This window comes from Vicia villosa, unplaced genomic scaffold, assembly GCF_029867415.1.
Source record: "Vicia villosa cultivar HV-30 ecotype Madison, WI unplaced genomic scaffold, Vvil1.0 ctg.000713F_1_1_2_unsc, whole genome shotgun sequence".
NCBI classification, from domain to species: Eukaryota; Viridiplantae; Streptophyta; class Magnoliopsida; order Fabales; family Fabaceae; genus Vicia; species Vicia villosa.
Genome location: NW_026705319.1, coordinates 9,671 through 19,415, shown reverse-complemented (window position 1 = coordinate 19,415; position 9,745 = coordinate 9,671). Strand labels below are relative to the sequence as shown.

General features: G+C 35.7%; 1 non-coding gene across 1 annotated transcript; it reads right to left on the bottom strand.

The window, feature by feature from the left end:
• Window positions 1-9,336: 9,336 nt before the first annotated feature.
• LOC131630638 (small nucleolar RNA R71) lies at window positions 9,337-9,443 on the bottom strand. The gene has a single exon (XR_009292379.1). It is a non-coding gene; the product is annotated as a small nucleolar RNA R71 (small nucleolar RNA).
• Window positions 9,444-9,745: the final 302 nt, after the last annotated feature.

Here is a 9,745-nt window from a genome sequence, read left to right as displayed (position 1 = left end):
ACAATAGCCTTAGGTTTAAAGGCTTGCATGGAGCTGATAGGTGATACCCTCCCCACTGAAGTTGAGTTGGTTAAAACCTGTCCTAGAATAGTATTCGGGTTCTATGATCCTTGGAAGTAACATCTCAATACGGCGCTCGAGCGGCCGATCAAAATATTCCTCGAGGATAACTAACTTCGATCAATTTCAAAGCTAGCCACTTAATAGGCCACAAGTCAAGTTCAACTAAAAAGGTTCTAAGACAAATTAGTGTTTAATGACATTTCGGAAGCCTAATATACTCCTTGATCGTTTTCAAGGGACATCAGTATAAACCAAAGTATCGCACTAATGATGACTACCAGATCAACCGTATCGGTACATGCCGTACAGTTTCCTTGGTCTATTGTCATATACTTAAGGTATCTCGAGATTCGGGTTAGAATCTTTCACACAAGCAAAATACCCAAACAAACCTTTGAAAAAATAGAGCAATCAAGTCAAACAATTGAAAACATCGAAGTAATCTATTCTCTTAAGGTAACCCCTTTTGAAAACATTTTTTTTTTTAAAGTGACTCCCCAGCAGAGTCGCCAGTTCTGTGGACCTCCGTTTTTCTCGGGCCATACCTCTGAGCGGGAGAGATACGTGAACTGACTCTTTTTTATCGCTTATGCTTTCGTATTTTTGAAAATTCACAGAGTCGCCACCGACCTTTTATTTTATCCAATTAAGGAAAGGTTTATAAAAGAGACAGAAAAAAGACCTTTAAGAAATTCTGGGTAAGGGGGTAGGTTATACAAAGGGAAGGTGTTAGCACCCTTTGTATCCATGGTTATCCATGGGCTCTTAAGTTTGCTTAGCTCACTTGTTTTTCGATCATTTTTCAATTGCTTTAGAATGCTCATATGTGGTTTCAAATACCTTTGTAAATTGAATTTTGTAATGATCCTTGTGTGGATGTATACAAAATGTTTGTTTATCTTTCGAAAGATGTTTTGAAAAGAACGTTAACTTTGTAATGATCCGTGTTTGGATGTATACAAAATATTGTCTTTTTGGAAAGTTTTGTTTTGAAAAACAACAGTGTATGAGAATTTTGTTTGTTTTGATTTGAGCAAGCAAACTAGGAGGTCTACCCTGAGTTGTAAGGTCTTTATCCTTATTTCCTTTAAAAATCTATCCTTTCACCGGATATAAACAAAAGGTTCGATTTTGTACTCAAAACAGTGGAATTTTGACTTTGATTTTGAAAAGAATGAGAAGGGATTACCTTAAGAGGTGCAAGTGTGATTGTGATTGGATTCAGATATTTTATCTTTGAAGTTAGTGATCTGACGGTTCAATTTTATCTTTGACATACACGCAGTTTATATTTGCTGGAAATTAAAATGCGGAAAAGTAAAATGCGGAAAGTAAATCTACGCTATTACATCGATTGTGCAGGAAATGTAAACTAGCCTATTTACATGATTTTGACAACCTATACATTTATCTAGGAATTTAAATTGCAAGAAAAATAAGAGGCATGTTTTTTTTGATTTTTTATGATTGATTTTAATTATAATTAATGCATGATTAATTAAATTAAAATGAAGAAAAAAGATGAAAATGTATTTAAACCTAGAAATTAAGTTTAAAATATGTACAAAATATTTGTCAATTAATTTTAAAACAAAACTAATTTTTTTGGAATTTTTGAAATTGATTTGAAAATTGATTAAGCTAATTTAAACATAATTATGCAAATAATTACATAAATAATTAAAACTTAAAGAGAAAATTATTCAAAATATGTACAAAATTAGTTTATAATATATAAACAATATTTAATATAAAGAACAATTTTTTTATGATTTTTTGATTGGTTAGAATAATTAAAAAGCAAATATATAAATATATACTAATTAATTATGCAAAATATTGAAATTATGAAGAAAAATAAAATATTTTTATTTCAGAAAATAATATATTATTTTAGAAGTCTAAAAATATTTTTTGTATATTTTTTTGGATTTTTAAAACTATTTTTAATTAATTTTGCAAAGAAATTAAAATAGAAATAGAAAATATAAAAGGATACGATCAGGTATGGAAATTAAGTGATGTCCATGGTGTGGATCACTTGTATGGTGCATTGGATTGAGGATTAGTGGAGATCAAGGGCTCAGGTTGCAAGACACATGATGCACGTGGTTAGAGGAGTAGCATGAGATTATGCTGACTTTGAGAGTCCAGCGTGGGGCCCACTGAAGTTGACTGGCGAATAGAAAGATGAGGATAGGCCACGCGAGCAGTCAAAGGGTCCTCATCACTATTCATCATCTTCTTCAATTTACCTATGGAATTTGCTGCGGATTTACCTGCAACATTACCTGCGGATTTTGCTTTCAATTCTTTAACCTTTTGGATGACCTACAAAACGAAAATAAAAAAGAACAAGGGCCACCCAGATCACCTAAATGGACCCTTCTGAACATGATAGTGTCGTTAGTTTTTTCATTTGGAGCCTCTATCATAGAAAACGAAAGGTTTACATCTTTGAAGCTCAAAAATGGTAGAGCTTCAAAACCACGTTTGAACTTGCATGTAATCACTCAAATCTACCCTATGTCATGCCATGAGTCCATTCAAATGATTAGTTTGTATTATAGTTAAGCATGCATATGAAAACGAAAGCTACATGGTTATGAACATGAAGGTGATCGTGAGCATGTTTAAGGTTGTTTCAATCACATGTTATGAGTCAATCCTTACCTATGATGTTATACAAGAGTAATAGGATGATTATTTTGTATTGATAGTGGCTGGAAATATGAAAACGAAAATTACATATATTTGATATTTTTTTGAGAATTTTATGTAGATGATGGCTATGTTCTTGCTATAATTTCGTGTGTGTTGGCCCCCTTTTGTTGCTGAAATATTCTAGCCTATTTATAAGCCTTGAAGTGCTTAGAAACTAAGCTAATAAGCCTTGATTGTCTTTGTTGGAATCTTGACTTTCAAACTTAAAATCTAAGCAACCATTGCTTGAATCTTCCACACTCTTGCTCTAGGCTTCCTTTGCTGCCTTCCTTGCTGAATAATTAAGTCCCATGTGGAGACTTTAGCTTAGAAAATAAGCTATGCTTTATCCTTCCTTTTTTTCCTTTTTAATTTAATCTTAAATGATAAAATTAAATCAAAAATGGATAAAAATTATGTGGGCTTTGTCTTGGTCGTGGGAGGCCCATTATATTATGGAAATGATGTTTGAACCATGAAAACTTGGCCCCATTTGGAAAAAATACATTTTTGAGCAATGTTGATTTCATGCATTTTCCCAAAATTTAGCCAACTTCAACAAGGTGTAAATCCCTCAATTTTTGTCATATGAAGGAGATCTTGCACTTTTTGGAAACCTCAAAGAGTCCTCTAACCAATGTCTTTGGTCTCATGTCAAAATGATTTTTGATGCTCCTTGGGTGTCCTTTTGAAAAAAGTGTCTTTTTGTTGACTTTGAAAATGACCTGTAATGTCTTTGGTCATATTTTTCAAATGGTGAATGCAATGACCATGGATTCAATTGCATTTGAAAGATAATTGAATTTCCTTCAAAATAAGCTTTGGTTTGAATTTTTTGGATGAAGGATGAGAGAGTTATGACCAGTCAAAGTTGAGTTGACTTTTCAGGCAAAAACCCTAATTTTGAATCTTAGGGTTTTGTTGATTTTTGATCTTTCCTTGATGAATTATGATCATCCAATGATCAAATGATGAATCCTTTGACAAAATATGGACTTTGACAAAAAATTTCATTTTTGACTGTCTGTTGACTTTTTGATCAAACGGGTCGTCTGTTGACTGTTTGAGCTGCTGACGGTGCGTCTGAGTGAATTGAAGTTTGAAAATTTGTATGATGGTACTTTGAGATATATGGATGTGCATGAAATCCATTTGAGGTCTCAAAAACTTGTTTCTCCTGTAAAAACAAGAAAATCCTAGTCAGGGACTGTTTGTGTAGGAGATAGTTAAGCGTACCTGATTTTTGTGCAGTGTTGAGTCTCTGCTAATCGCGTGATATTCAGAAGACTTCTAGAACAAAAATCTTGGAATTTTGAATTGTAAAAGATTGATTTGATTGATGGTACAAAACACTGAGAATTGTACTGCCAGCAGTTTGACTGTCGACTGACTGTTACCAGTACAGTCTGAGTTTCCTGATTCTGCGCCTGCAAAAAGATTTAACTCTGTACCAATTGTGTCAGTACTATTTATCTGTAAATAAATAAATAGCATGTGTGAAGTAATAAACAGTATTTGGCGTTTGCGTAAGAATAAATTCAACTGCAAGCCAAATTACTGTATAAGAAAAATTCTAAAAACTAAGTATTTCATATGTCAGGATATTTGTTGAAATAAAAATCCATGATTATATGAGACTCTTAATTTTCAGATTGGAGTTTTCTTGAAAAAAGATGCGGGCAAATTTTGGGGTATAACACACCCCCTTACCTTGGATTTGTTCTTGGATCAAGGTTTGTTTTGATCTCCACAAAATCTCTTTTCCTCTTCTTCTTCTCTTTCTCTCTTCCTTTTCCTTTTCTTCTTTCTTCTGTTTTTCTTTTTCTTTCTTTCTATCCTTTTTCCCTTCTTATCTCTTCTCCCACAAATATCTCTTAGCCACTTTACAAAATATCTCACTTTTCGGTCCAAACTCAATTGCTCAGAAAAACCCCAAAACGCAGAATATTACCTTAATAATATTTCTAGTACCAAAAATATGAAAACCTTCAATTAAATATTAGTCCGCCATCCCGAACTAATACCGACTGAAACGACTCCAAAAACGGAAAAATTCCAATAAACGTCACAAACGTCCAAATTAAGCATATACTTATTTTTCCGGGCGTTACAACTCTCCCCCACTTAGAACATTTCTGTCCTCGGAAATATCCCAAACGCAAACAAACCTGGATATGCTCTCGCATCCGACCAACCAACTATCAAGTCACGAAAGCAACGACATAATCAGCACCAACAACGAATCACTCTAGCTAAAAGCAAAACAACCAAAACACAACAACGACAACGAGATGCAATGCCCATACAATGCACTCATCGACTAACACCAAAACACAAGAAATAACCAAGACACAGACAACAACCCGGTCGCACAATATCCAAACAACCATGCCAAGACATAACAGTCAAACATGTAACCAAAACATTTTCCTACCGCATCCACTGTCCAAAATTTGAACTCTAACAATTCATACACACACATACGAACCGCGTCATTTCACGCTTCCGATGTGCACTCTGATTTCCCACAACAAACAAATTCACCACTTTCATATCCATCTTCCAGCTCTTTCTAGCATTCACCAAAAACTCATTGTTCTCTTTTAACATACTCAACCTCTTAATCTGCTGTGTCAGCTTGCACACCAGACAAAAGTCTTTGTATTATCCAATCAAAGGCAAAAAGCTAATCCAAACACATCCTTGTTTCACAACACAAGCCCTCATAGATCCTTAAGTGACCAAATCGTCCTCTTAGTCTGACCATCCGTTTGAGGATGAGACGCCAAACTCAACGCAACTTCGTACCCAAAGTACTTTATAAACCTCGAATCTCAATCTGAACAATACCTTTTGAAACACCATGCAAACAAATAAACCAACAAACAATTTTATCAACATACCACTCGCCAGTACTTCCATCGGTTAATCCATTCTTATCGAAATAACGTGAGCAGATTTCGTCAATATATCCACAATGACACAAATCGCCTCACAATTACTCGACGTCCTCGGCAAACCAGAAACAAAATCCATAGAAATGCTATTCCACTTCTTATCAGGAATGGATAACAGTTACATGAAACCAGACGACTCCTGACAAGTCAAACACAAATAAACAAATCCCTTCATATCCTTCTTCATTACCTTGCCACTAAAAATGACCTTCTCAAATCTTGATGCATCTTAGTAGCATCAGGACGGATACTCAAATCACTACGACGCACTTCACCCAAATTCCTCTTTTCAAATCCGAACATTAGGAATACAAACTTTATCATGACATCCCATGACATTGTTCTTTTCAATCCGAAGATCACTATCTTTATCTTTGACTAATCAATGTCATCTTATTAACCCATTCAAATCCGATTTCTGACCTTTTCTAATCTCATCAAGAATACCATAAGTAAGCTTTCACATAAAAATCTCAACACTGATAACACAATTTTATATCGTATATTTAGCTTAAAATCCATAAGTATTATTAGCAATTTCTTTTAATTATATTGTTTTATTATGATATTATGCGGGTATTTGTGATGTTTCAGGTTTTACGTTCGTATTGAGATTATTTGTGAAAAGGAGAAGAAATGGAGCTGAATTCACTATTATTTATGCTTAAAAGATGAAAGAGAGGTGTTGAAGTAGGAAAGGGGTGCAAAGAGGACCCAATTAGGCAAAGATGCAAGCCCAGCCCACGAAGGAACTAGACTTGACCATTTGCGCGTGGCCCACATTTGAAGAACCCATCTCAACACGTGGAGACGCCCGTCTCCAACGTCTCTTGCCACGTCACCCAATGGAGACGCCCATCTCCAACTGCCCCTAGATTCTCTCCACTTGAGACGCACGTCTCAAGTCGTTCAACTGGCTTCCCCCAAAAAGTAGAGAAGCACGTCTCCCAAGTCCAAGTCAGAAGCCCCTCTTTTCACGCAATCCAACTGCAGACCCTCAGCTATAAATAGAGACTGATACCTCAGTTCTCCGGGTCCGAATTTCTGCTAACGAAGTGCTGCCAATTTTATTCTTCAAGCATTCTTTATTTTTCTGTCTTTCTTTTAATTTCCTTCTTTTTTCTCACAACAATTTCTACACCGGAAAGTGTTGTGAACCTTTTATAGATCTAGCCTTACGTTAGATTTATTTTTTATATTCCTTGCTTTTATACTTTACGCTGAATAATTTCCGAAGAACAATCCAGCCAACCTGTGGTGGAAGTTCGAGTACTTCAAGATTCAATTTCATTTCAGATTAATTTTATTCAGGTTTATTATTTACCGCCTTTATTTATATTATTATTGCATCATATATTGTATGCCATTTAACATGCCTTTAATTATGAACCAAACGAATTTATGCATGTTTAACCGTATTAATATGTCTGGCTAATTAATTAAGATATCGGTATGTAGAGTAAGTTAACCGTGGGATCCGAAATAAATTGGCTTAATTATGTTTTATTAAATATCAATTGTTTTTGGTTTGTATGTCTAATTTAATTAGTAAGTCTTAAAACCAATAGAGCGAAAGTTTGAGGTTTTAAAACAATCAAAGGTTAAAATCAATAGAGCGAAAGTTTGAGGTTCTTAACTGGATAGTAGACACAAGACATTAGTTTTAAGGATGGCGAAAGCCTATTAAAACTAATTAGAACTTATTTATTTTCAAAAAGTGTTTTTAAACCCGACGCGGGATGGCGAAAGCGTACGTTAGGGAATACTAGCATGAACCGAGTCAACAGAGCGAGAGTTTGAGACTAGGGGATTTAAGTAGATAACGACTTCATAAAACAAGCATTTTATTAACTATGTTGTTTTCAAAGAGCTTTTCTAAATCTAATGGGATGGCGAGAGCGTACATTACGAGTTAGGATAGTAGTCTAAATCAACAGAGCGAGAGTTTGAGAGGAGGACTTTTAATCAATAGAATTAATAAAGATCTTTAATTGAATTAACACCATAGCCAATGGACCTTCGGATTACCTAGGTTAAACGAAATACATACTGATATCCGCCTATTATTATATTTCTTAGAATTCACAATCACATTCCCTTTAGAAACAATCAAAAATATTAGTAGCCTTAGCTTTACATAGTAACCTTAGATAACGGTAGATCGATTCATAGTCCCTGTGGATTCGATATCTTTTAAAACTACACGACACGACTGTGCACTTGCAGTCATCAGATTTATAGACACGTAAAGTCGCGATCAAACACCTAAAGAAGTCGCTTTACAAACCAAACTCAAATCTCACAACTATTTCAACAATCACAATACTCGAATCATTAACATAGACGTATGCAATGGTTTCTCATATTCAACTCGTTCTGATCAAACGAATACTTCAAACTCTTGCAGTCACTTACACACACAAATCTCGATCTGAATAATTAGTGCCTTCAAATTTCCCAAACAGAAATAACAAATTCCAACTCTAAATCTTGTGACAGATAAATCCTTTCAAAAATCTTAACTTGCATAAAAGCATAAACCACCACTTACCCCTTTCTGCATTAGAACTTCTTGCAAACTCAACAAAGAAACATCCCAAAACACCACAAACAATTCTAACAGATCCGGCAAAATCAAAATAGGAGTGATAGTCAACCTCCTCTTAAACCCCTGAACATTCACTCCACTCAACCAAAAACTCACATAAGGAAACTTAGCAAACAACTTCTTCCCAACACGGACAAAACAATTCTCAAATACTTAGCATGATCATCTTCACACTGATGATACCCATACTTCAAATCAAACTTGCAAAACAAACAAGCTCAAACCAACTTGATCCGTCAAAATATCAATCCTCGAAAGTGGATACTTTTCCTTAATTGTCACTTTTCTCAATTGTCTAAAATCGACACAAGGCCTGATAGAACCTTCCTTCTTAACCAACAAAGCACGTGCACCCTACGGCGACACACTCGTTGCCGGGGGCTATTTCAGTCGATATCGTAACTCACTGTTACACCGTAGAGACTAGGACAATTCTTTCCTTTCTTTTTGAACGATTGTATGCTAAATACTCGTTCACAAGGAGGAGATTTAATACAACGAATTAACGAGATCGAACATTTTATTAATGTCAAACGTCGAGCTCGCAATCTTCCCGAAGTAGCACCAATTTCGATTAATCAGGAATTGATCTTTACTGATCAAATCAATCAAATTACCCCGAAGTTAGAGATGGCTGTTATTCGTCCTCTTAGAGACTATGCCGCTCCTTCACGAGCTGAACCGCACTCAAGTATCGCACCACCTGCGATTGAGGCAAACAATTTCGAACTGAAACCTTCATTGGTACAAGCTGTCCAACAGAACCAATTCTCTAGAAGCCCTGCAGACGATCCTAATCTCCATTTATCCGTGTTCGTGCAATATGCCGACACTGTCAAAGCTAACAACGTAAGCCCCGAAGCTATTCGATTACGCCTTTTTCCTTTCTCCTTGAGATATAGAGCTAGAGCGTGGCTTCAATCCCTGCCTTCTAATTCCATAACTACATGGGACAAACTGAAGAGAGTATTCTTAGCTAGATATTTTCCGCCTAGCAAAACTGCTATGCTAAGAGGTCAAATCAACGGATTTACCCAAAAAGATAACGAATCACTCTTCGAAGCTTGGGAGCGATACAAGGACATGCTTAGACTATGCCCTCATCATGGACTCGAACCATGGCTGATCATCCATACTTTCTATGCTGGTCTACTTTATAACACTAAAATGACTATTGATGCCGCTGCTGGCGGAGCTCTAATGGACAAACCCCATGATGAAGCATACAACCTCATAGAAAACATGGCACAAAACCATTACCAATTGGGAGGAGAACGAGCTGCTCTAGAGAAAACTCAAACCAAAGGAGGAATGTACGAAGTAAGTGGTATAGACCGCGTTAACGCTAAAGTAGACGCTTTAACTCAAAAGATCGAGAACTTAACCATCACTCCTTCAGCCATCGCGGCTGTTG